This window comes from Triticum dicoccoides, chromosome 5B (genome assembly GCF_002162155.2).
Source record: "Triticum dicoccoides isolate Atlit2015 ecotype Zavitan chromosome 5B, WEW_v2.0, whole genome shotgun sequence".
Lineage (NCBI taxonomy): Eukaryota > Viridiplantae > Streptophyta > Magnoliopsida > Poales > Poaceae > Triticum > Triticum dicoccoides.
Window position 1 is genome coordinate 284,277,865 of NC_041389.1, and position 11,304 is coordinate 284,289,168.

Sequence of the window (11,304 nt, forward strand, 5' to 3'; positions counted from 1 at the left end):
TTCCCAAAGTATGGCAGGTCCTTCTCCATGTGCGAGAGATCGACATACTTGACCTTCACGTACAAGTTCTTCTTTTGCTTCAAGACATCGTGATAGATGGACTGCTGAAACCTGTTCCAGAACGGACGCCTCTGAAGAGCAGGCTCATGGTCGACATGGTAGGGATTGTGCTTCCTCTTGGTACAGAACTCCATTGCAGACATCTGATTAGCACGCTTGCGCCCAGCGGAGGTCTTCAACGTTGGGACCTTGGCCTTGCGTTTTGGCGGCTCAGACGAGCCACCTGCAGCAATAGTAGCAGCAGACTCTGTTGCATCCGAAGAGCGATAGCGCTTGGAACCTGTTGCACGGTCTAGATTCTTGCGGCGAGCCTGATGCCCGGAGCTACTACCACCTGAAAACAAACACACACACACACACACACACACACAAGAACCACAAGAGCAAGAGAGCATAAGCCAAGGAAAGAAAAAAAACCCAAAGATGAAACTTAGGTAGAGACACATGGGCTTTGGCATCTCAGGGCGGTAGTACCGCCCACCAGAGCGGTAGTACCGCTCATAAGTGGTAGTACCGCTAGGGTTCAGGGGTAGTACCGCCGGAGCGGTTGTCAGCGGGCTGACACCTACCGCGACAAGATTCGGTACTACTTGAGATGCAAAAGTCCATATTTCTATACCTAATCATCAAACAACCTAGTCTAACAGTCTCCCAAGTTCTTCCTAAGCCTCGATTCAACAAACAAATTGAGGGATGCAACTAATATAGCCCAAAACCTATATTCAAGAAGGAGAACCAAGGGAGAGAAGAACGGGGGCAATACCGGCATCCATGGCAAGAGGAGTGGGTGGGGAAAGACCCCACTGGATGGAACCGAGGGAGACGGCCTGGGTCTGGCGGCCCGGTGGCGGACCTCCGGTGCTTGGGGAGTCACCTGAGAGAGGGGAGGACGAGGGGATGGGGCAAAATGAATGGGTTGGGGGAGTAGAAACTCCCCCTGCCCGATACATACCCCACTCACCGAGCCCTAAGCGGTAGTACCGCGCAAGGCGCGTAGTACCGCTTTGGTGCAGATCTGAAGCACAACGCGCCCAGCTCAACCGCTCCATGGTAGTACCGTGTCGGCAGGGCGGTAGTACCACTCTGCAGCTGTGGTAGTACCGCTCAGGCACCCCAAAGCAGAAACAAGGGGGAAAAGATGGCTTATGCATGACTTGCAAAAGGAAAAAACAGAAAGAACACACAAGACACAAGGCAAGCCAAGACAAACCCGAACACGACCACACCAAAGCACAATGATGACCCACAAATGTAAGGGATCTATCGTAGTCCTTTCGATAAGTAAGAGTGTCGAACCCATCGAGGAGCAGAAGGAAATGACAAGCGGTTTTCAGTAAGGTATTCTCTGCAAGCACTGAAATTGTAGGTAATAGATAGTTTTGTGATAAGATAATTTGTAACAGGTAACAAGCAATGAAAGTAAATAAGGTGCAACAAGGTGTCCCAATCCTTTTTGTAGCAAAGACAAGTCTGGACAAGTTCTTATATGAGAAAAGCGCTCCCGAGGACACATGGGAATTATCGTCAAGCTAGTTTTCATCACGCTCATATGATTCACGTTCGTTACTTTGATAGTTTGACATGTGGGTGGACCGGTGCTCGGGTACTACCCTTTCTTGGACAAGCATCCCACTTATGATTAACCCCTATTGCAAGCATCCGCAACTATAAAAGAAGTATTAAGGTAAACCTAACCACAACATTAAACATATGGATCCAAATCAGCCCCTTACGAAGCAACGCATAAACTAGGTTTAAGCTTCTGTCACTCTAGCAACCCATCATCTACTTATTACTTTCCAATGCCTTCCTCTAGGCCCAAACAATGGTGAAGTTTCATGTAGTCGATGTTGACATAACACCACTAGAGGATAGACAACGTACATCTCATCAAAATATTGAACGAATACCAAATTCACATGACTACTTATAGCAAGACTTCTCCCATGTCCTCAGGAACAAACGTACTACTCACAAATCATATTCATGTTCATAATCAGAGGGGTATTGATATGCATTAAGGATCTAAACATATGATCTTCCACCAAATAAACCAACTAGCATCAACTACAAGGAGTAATCAACACTACTAGCAACCCAGAGGTACCAATATGAGGTTTTGGTACAAAGATTGGATACAAGAGATGAACTAGGGTTTGAGAGGAGATGGTGCTGGTGAAGATGTTGATGGGGATTGACCCCCTCCCGATGATAGGATCGTTGGTTATGACGATGGTGATGATTTCCCCCTCCCGGAGGGAAGTTTCCCCAGCAGAACAGCTCCGCCGGAGCCCTAGATTGGTTCCGCCTCGTGGCGATGGAGTTTCGTCCCGTAAGCTTGCTTATGATTTTTTTCAGGGTAAAAGACTTCATATAGGAGAAGATGGCCACCGGAGGGCTGTCAAGGGGCCCACGAGGCAGGGGGCGCGCCCTAGGGGGGTGGGCGCACCCCCACCGTCGTGGACAAGGTGTGGGCCCCCTGACCCTGATTCCTTCGCCAGTATTTTTTATTAATTCCAAAAATGACTTTCGTGGAGTTTCAGGACTTTTGGAGCTGTGCAGAATAGGTCTCTAATATTTGCTCCTTTTCCAGCCCAGAATCCCAACTGTCGGCATTCTCCCTCTTCATGTGAACCTTGTAAAATAAGAGAGAATAGCCATAAGTATTGTGACATAACCTGTAATAACAGTCCATAATGCAATAAATATCGGTATAAAAGCATGATCCGAAATGGACGTATCAACTCCCCCAAGCTTAGACCTCGCTTGTCTTCAAGCGGAAGTCGATATCGAAAAAATATGTCCACATGTTTAGAGATAGAGGTATCGATAAAAATAAAATATGGACATGAGGGCATCATGATCATTCTTATAACAACAACATATATATATATATATATATATATTTCATATGATTTCTTATGCTCAAGTAACAATCTATTCACAATGTCAGGTGTGATTCAGAAACTTCACTGAGAACTAACAAACTATAATCTCAGTCATTAAAGCAATTGCAATTTATCATAACATAGGGAAGAGTCAACATAAGAGCTTTTCAGCAAGTCCACATACTCAACTATCATTTAGTCTTTCAGAATTGCTGACACTCACGCAATACTTATGGTTATGGAGTTTTAATAGGACACAGAGAAAGATAGGGGCTTATAGTGTTGCCTCCCAACCTTTTATCTCAAGGGTAATGTCAACAATAATATTTCATGCTAACTTACAGCCAATTGGATATATATATCAGGATCTTTCCAACACGAGGTGTTTGCCAAAGGATAAAATGTAAAAAGGAAAGGTGAAGATCACCTTGACTCTTGTATAAGATATAAGACATAAAGTAAAATATAGGCCCTTCAAAGAGGGAAGCAGAGGTTGTCATGTGCTTTTATGGTTGGATGCACGAAATCTTAATGCAAAAGAACGTCACTTTATATTGCCACTTGTGATATGAACCTTTATTTATGCAGTCCGTCACTTTTATTACTTCCATATCACAAGATCGTATAAAGCTTATTTTCTCCACATTAATAAGTCATACATATTTAGAGAGCAATTTTTATTGCATGCAACATGACAACTTACTTGAAGGATCTTACTCAATCCATAGGTAGATATGGTGGACTTCCATGGCAAAACTAGTTTAAGGGTATTCCGGAAGCACAAGTAATTTTTACTTGGTGCAAAAAATTTGGCTAGCATGAGAGGGACAGGCAAGCTCAACATGTTGGACGATGCATGACAATATACTTTAACTAAGATGTGAGAAAACATAACCCATTACGTTGTCTTCCTTGTCCAACGTCAACTCTTTGAGCATGTCATATTTTAATGAGTGCTCACAATCATAAAGATGTCCAAGATAGTATATTTATATGTGAGAACCTCTCTTTCTTTATTACTTCCTATTAATTGCAACGATGACCAAAACTAGGTTTGCCAACTCTCAACAACCTTTATGCCTCATACTCTTTATGTGTTAAGTCTTTACTATCCATAAGATCAACATGGTCTCTTTTATTTCTTTTTATTCTTTCTATTTTCTCAAGATCATAGCAAGATAGCAAAGCCCTTGACTCAGCACTAATCTTTACTATATATAGCTCACGGACTCGATTACATAGAGGGATCACAAAGAAAAACTCAAAACTAATTCATACCAAAACTTTATTCTACTAGATCAAGATATTACCAAAAGGGTCAAACTAAGAAAATCTATAAAGATAGGAGTGTGATGATGATATGATACCGGGGCACCTCCCCCAAGCTTGGCAGTTGCCAAGGGGAGTGCCCATACCCATGTGATTATGTCTCCTTTGTTGGTGAAGACAGTGGTGATGGATAGTCACACATCGAGCGTAGGAGCTGTTCCAACTTGTGGACAATGCCCTTGAGTGCGATGATATGATCCTTCAACAAAATATTTTCACGTGTGAGATACTTGTTCTGTATACGAGCTAACTCAATCATCTTGAAAGCTTCAATCTCAGTTGGGGTAAAGAGGTCGGGAAGAGGTTGGATGTTTTCTTCTTCTCCCGCCGAAGCTTTATCCTCCGTAGCCTTCTTGATCCTATCCTCCTTGTTGATCACCCCGATTTCTTCTCTCTTCAGCTCCATTTTCATCAGCCAAGCATCGTTGCCTTCATTGTTGGAGAAGGGTGACGACATGATGCCTGGCCTTGACAAATCTGACAGAAAATAGCTCGAAACAAAGACAAAGGATATTTGCGTGATACGGTGGTCAAAACCTCCGGGAGATTATATAATGAATTTTTACCGACCAAAAGAAGTATCGTGCAAGAAAACGGAGTCCGGAGAGCACATGAGGTGCCCACGAGGCAGGGGGCGCGCCCAGGGGGGTAGGGTGCGCCCTCCACCCTCGTGGACGCCTCGTGTCCTTCCCGGACTACTTCTTATTTTCCTATTCTTAAATGTTCCAAAACGGAGAAATACTACTGTTAGAATTGATTTGGAGTCGGTTTACTTACCGTACCACGTACCTATTCCTTTTTGGAGTCTGAAACATTCTGGAAGGTGTCCCTCATGTATTACTTCGGGGTTACGATTTCAATAATGTTAGTTTCAACATTTATTGGGTTACCTGAGATATAATGTTTGATTCTTTGACCGTTCACCACCTTCGGATTTGTCCCCTCGAAGTTGTTGATTTTTATGGCACCGGAACGATAGACTTCCTTGATAACGTAAGGGCCTTCCCATTTAGAGAGAAGTTTTCCTGCAAAAAAATCTTAAAGGAGAGTTGAAAATCAACACATACTCACCTACATTAAACTCATGCTTTTGTATCCTTTTGTCATGCCATCTTTTAACCTTTTCCTTAAACAGTTTGGCATTTTCATAAGCTTGGGTTCTCCATTCATCAAGTGAGCTAATGCAAATAACCTTTTCTCACCAGCAAGTTTGAAATCATCATTGAGCTCTTTAATAGCCCAATATGCCTTATGTTCTAGTTCGAGAGTTAAGTGATAAGCTTTTCCATAAACCATTTTATATGGAGACATACCCATAGGATTTTTATATGCAGTTCTATAAGCCCATAATGCATCATCAAGTTTCTTGGACCAATTCTTTCTAGATCTATTAATAGTCTTTTGCAAAATTAATTTAAGCTCTCTGTTACTCAGCTCTACTTGGCCACTAGACTGTGGGTGATAAGGAGATGCAATTCTATGGTTAACATCATACTTAGCAAGCATTTTACGGAAAGGACCACGAATAAAATGTGAACCACCATCAGTCATTAAGTATCTAGGGACTCCAAACATCGGAAAAATAACTTCTTTAAGCATCTTAATAGAAGTGTTGTGATCAGCACTACTAGTTGGAATAACTTCTACCCACTTAGTAACGTAATCAACAACAACTAAAATATGTGTATACCCATTAGAGGCAGGAAAAGGTCCCATATAATCAAAGCCCCAAACATCAAATGGCTCAATAACAAGAGAATAGTTCATAGGCATTTCTTGACGTCTACTAATATTACCAATTCTTTGACATTCATCACAAGACAAGACAAACTTACGGGCATCTTTATAGAGAGTAGGTCAATAAAAACCAGATTGCAATACCTTATGTGCAGTTCTATCTCCAGCGTGGTGTCCTCCGTATGCCTCGGAGTGACACTTGCGTAGGATCTGTTCCTGTTCATGCTCAGGTACACAATGTCTAATAACACCATCTACTCCTTCCTTATAAAGGTGTGGGTCATCCCAGAAGTAATGTCTTAAATCATAGAAAAACTTTTTCTTTTGCTGGTATGTAAAGCTAGGTGGTATGAATTTAGCAACAATGTAATTAGCATAATCAGCATACCATGGAGCAGTATGAGAGGCATTTATGACAGCTAATTGTTCATCATGAAAGCTATCATCAATAGGTAGTGGGTCATCAAGAATATTCTCTAACCTAGATAAGTTGTCTGCAACGGGGTTCTCAACACCGTTTCTATTAATAATATGTAAATCAAATTCTTGTAGCAAGAGGACCCATCTGATAAGTCTAGGTTTAGAATCTTTCTTTTCCATAAGATATTTAATAGCAGCATGATCAGTGTGAATAGTTACTTTAGAATCAACAATATAAGGTCTGAACTTATCACAAGCAAATACAACCGCTAAAAATTCTTTTTTAGTAGTAGCATAATTTCTCTGGGCACTGTCTAGAGTTTTACCAGCATATTGAATAAAATTTAGTTTCTTATCAACTCTTTGTCCTAGAACAACACCTACAGCATAATCACTAGCATCACACATAATTTCAAAGGGTAAATTCCAATCAGGTGGCTGAACAATAGGTGCAAAATCAAAGCTTTCTTAAGTATTTCAAATGCTTCTACACAATCATCATCGAAGACAAAAGGGATATATTTTTGTAATAGATTAGTCAGAGGCCTAGAGATTTTAGAAAAGTCCTTAATCAACCTCCTATAAAAACCGGCATGACCAAGTAAACTTCTTATACCTTTGATGTCCTTGGGACACGACATCTTTTAAATTGCATCAACTTTTGCTTTATCAACTTCAATACCTTTTGCAGAAATTTTATGCCCCAAGACAATGCCTTCATTAACCATAAAGTGGCACTTCTCCCAGTTCAAAACAAGACTAGTATCTTCACATCTCTGCAAAACTCGTTCAAGGTTGCTCAAGCAATCATCAAAAGAGGATCCATAAATGGAGAAATCATCCATGAATACCTCACAAATCTTTTCACAAAACTCAGAGAATATAGCCATCATGCATCTTTGAAAAGTAGCAGTTGCATTACATAAAGCAAAAGGCATATGTCTATAAGCAAAAGTACCGAAATGGCAAGTAAAGGTGGTCTTTTCTTGATCCTCCGCTGACACAGGTATTTGAGAGAAACCAGAGTAACCATCTAGAAAGCAAAAATGTGTATGTTTGGATAGTCTTTCTAGCATTTGATCAATAAAAGGTAAAGGGTAACGATCCTTTTTAGTAGCTTTATTTAATTTGTGGAAATAAATTACCATCCTATAACCTGTAATAATTGTTTGCAGGATCAATTCATCTTTATCATTAGGAACAACAGTAATACCTCCCTTTTTAGGGACACAATGGACAGGACTTACCCACTTACTATCAACAAGGGATAAATTATACTTGCCTCTAGGAGCTTTAGTATTTCCTTTCTTACCACTTCCTTCATCTTAGGATTTAACCGTCGTTGGTGATCAATAACTGGTTTGGCGTCTTCTTCCAACTTTATTTTGTGTTGGCATAGTGTGGGAATAATGCCCTTAAGATCATCAAGAGTATATCCAATAGCAGCACAGTGCTTCTTCAGAGTTTTCAATATTCTTTCCTCTTCCTGCTTTGAAAGGTTAGCACTAATAATAACATGATATATCTTCTTTTCATCAAGATAATCATATTTAAGGTATCAGGTAATGGTTTAAGCTCAAACATGGGATCACCCTTGGGTGGTGGAGGATCCCCGAAGATTTCAACAGGTAAGTTGTGCTTCAAAATAGGACCTTGTTTAAAGAATACTTCATCTATTTTCCTTCTTTCATTCATAAACATATCATTTTCATGGTCTAGCAAGTATTGTTCTAAAGGATCATTAGGAGGCACAACAATAGAAGCAAGACCAACAATTTCATCCTTACTAGGCAATTCTTTATCATGAGGTTGTCTATGAAATTTAGCAAAATTAAACTCATGAGTCATATCATCCAAACCAATCGTAACAACATATTTTTTGCAATCAATTCTAGCATTAACAATATTCAAGAAGGGTTTACCAAATATAATAGGACAAAAGCTATCTTGTGGGGAACCAAGAACAAGAAAATCAGTAGGGTATTTAACTTTCCCACACAAGACTTCTGTTGGAAATATGCCCTAGAGGCAATAATAAAATGGTTATTATTGTATTTCCTTGTTCATGATAATTGTCTATTGTTCATGCTATAATTGTATTAACTGGAAACTGTATGTGACGCCCCCGATTCAATCGTACACTAATCATGCACGCAAATGTGTACGATCAAGATCAGGGACTCACGGGAAGATATCACAACACAACTCTAAAACATAAATAAGTCATACAAGCATCATAATACAAGCCAGGGGCCTCGAGGGCTCGAATACAAGTGCTCGATCATAGACGAGTCAGCGGAAGCAACAATATCTGAGTACAGACATAAGTTAAACAAGATTGCCTTAAGAAGGCTAGCACAAACTGTGATACAGATCGAAAGAGGCGCATGCCTCCTGCCTGGGATCCTCCTAACTACTCCTGGTCGTCGACAGCGGGCTGCACGTAGTAGTAGGCACCTCCGGTGTAGTAGGGGTCGTCGTCGACGGTGGCGTCTGGCTCCAGGGCTCCAACATCTGGTTGCGACAACCAGGTAGAAGGGGAAGGGGAAAAGAGGGAGAAAAGCAACCGTGAGTACTCATCCAAAGTACTCGCAAGCAAGGAGCTACACTACATATGCATGGGTATATGTGTAAGGAGGCCAAATCAGTGGACTGAACTGCAGAATGCCAGAATAAGAGGGGGATAGCTAGTCCTTTCGAAGACTACGCTTCTAGCAGCCTCCGTCTTGCAGCATGTAGAAGAGAGTAGATTGAAGTCCTCCAAGTAGCATCTCCAAGCAGCATCTCCAAGTAGCATCGCATAGCATAATCCTACCCGGCGATCCTCCCCTCGTCGCCCTGTGGAAAAGCGATCACCGGGTTGTCTGTGGAACTTGGAAGGGTGTGTTTTATTAAGTATCCGGTTCTAGTTGTCATAAGGTCAAGGTACAACTCCAAGTCGTCCTGTTACCGAAGATCACGGCTATTCGAATAGATTAACTTCCCTGCAGGGGTGCACCAACTTACCCAACACGCTTGATCCCATTTGGCCGGACACACTTTCCTGGGTCATGCCCGGCCGCGGAAGATCAACACGTCGCAGCCCCACCTAGGCACAACAGAGAGGCCAGCACGCCGGTCTAAACCTAAGCGCGCAGGGGTCTGGGCCCATCGCCCTGAGCACACCTGCACGTTGCGTGGGCGGCCAGAAGCAGACCTAGCCTAGTGGCGTTCCAGTCCAATCCGGCGCGCGCTGCTCTGTCGCTGACGTCTGAAGTGCTTCGGCTGATACCACGATGTCGGGATACCCATAACTACTCCCGCGTAGATGGTTAGTGCGTATAGGCTCGTAGCCAACTCAGATCAAATACCAAGATCTCGTTAAGCGTGTTAAATATCCGCGAACGCCGAACAGGGCCAGGCCCACCTGTCTCCTAGGTGGTCTCAACCTGCCCTGCCGCTCCGCCACAAAGTAACAGTCGGGGGCTGTCGGGAACCCAGGCCCACCTCTACCGGGATGGAGCCACCTGCCCCTTCAGCCCCCATCTCCGAACAGTATCACAGGTAATGTAACTGTGTAAAGTATATCGTATATGCCCGTGATCACCTCCCGAAGTGATCACGGCCCAGTAGTATAGCATGGCAGACGGACAAGAGTGTAGGGCCACTGATGGAACACTAGCATCCTATACTAAGCAGTAGGATAGCAGGTAATGGTAACAACAGTAGTAGCAAGGACAGGCTATGCATCAGGATAGGAATAACGGAAAGCAGTAATATGCTACACTACTCTAATGCAAGCAGTATAGAGAAAAGAGTAGGCGATATCTGGTGATCAAAGGGGGGGCTTGCCTGGTTGCTCTGGCAAGAGAGAGGGGTCGTCGGTGATGTAGTCGACCACAGGGGCATCAGCATCGGTCTCGGAGTCTACCGGAAAGGAGTAACAGAGGGGGAACACAATAAATAACGGAGCAATCAAATGTAACACAAAGCAAGACGCGGCAATACGTTATGCTAGGGGTGACCTAACGTAGGGATGGGCGATACCGGTGAAGGGGGGAAACATCCAGGAAAATATCCCCGGTGTTTCGTGTTTTCGGGCAGAGGAGCCGGAGGGGGAAGTTGCGGGTTCGATAGGTTAGGGGTGTGTGGCGGACGAACGGACTGCGTATCCGGATTCGTCTCGTCGTTCTAAGCAACTTTCATGTACAAAGTTTTTCCATCCGAGCTACGGTTTATTTATTATGATTTTTCCAAGTTTTAGCAATATTCCGAAATCATTATTAATTCGAAATTAAATAGCTAAATGCTAGGTGCACCCAGCTCTGCGTACACAGAAGTGTACCAGAGGCTGACAGGTGGGCCAGGGGTCCCAGTTGACCAGTCAACGTTTGACTGGTCAACAAGGGGTGGGGCCCCCTGTCATTGGATGTTACATTAACTAACTAGTTAATTTAGCCTAACTAGGTTATTAGGGTAATAGATTTCAATTAGTTTAATTAAACCTAATTAATTAAGTTAATTAATTTAATTAACTAATTGATTAATTAATAATTTTAATTACTTATTATCATTTTTTATTCTTTTTTTATATAAAATCATTCTGGGGGGGGGGGTTTGGGCCCCGACTGTCATTGGCCCTAGGGGCCTAAGCGGGCGCAAGGGCTTGCGGGCGTGCGGGTTACGGGCGCTGGCGCCCAGCCCGATCGGGCACACGCCCAGATCGAAGGGGGAAGTCGCCGGCCACGGGCACGGCGAGGCCGGCCGCCTGAGGCGGCAGTGGCGAGGCCAGGCGAGGTGAGGTAGCGCGCGGGCGCAGTGGGGGGACCAGGGGGCACGTGAGAGGAGGCGAGGTGGTGCGGCCGAACGAGGACGATGTCGGAGCATGGGG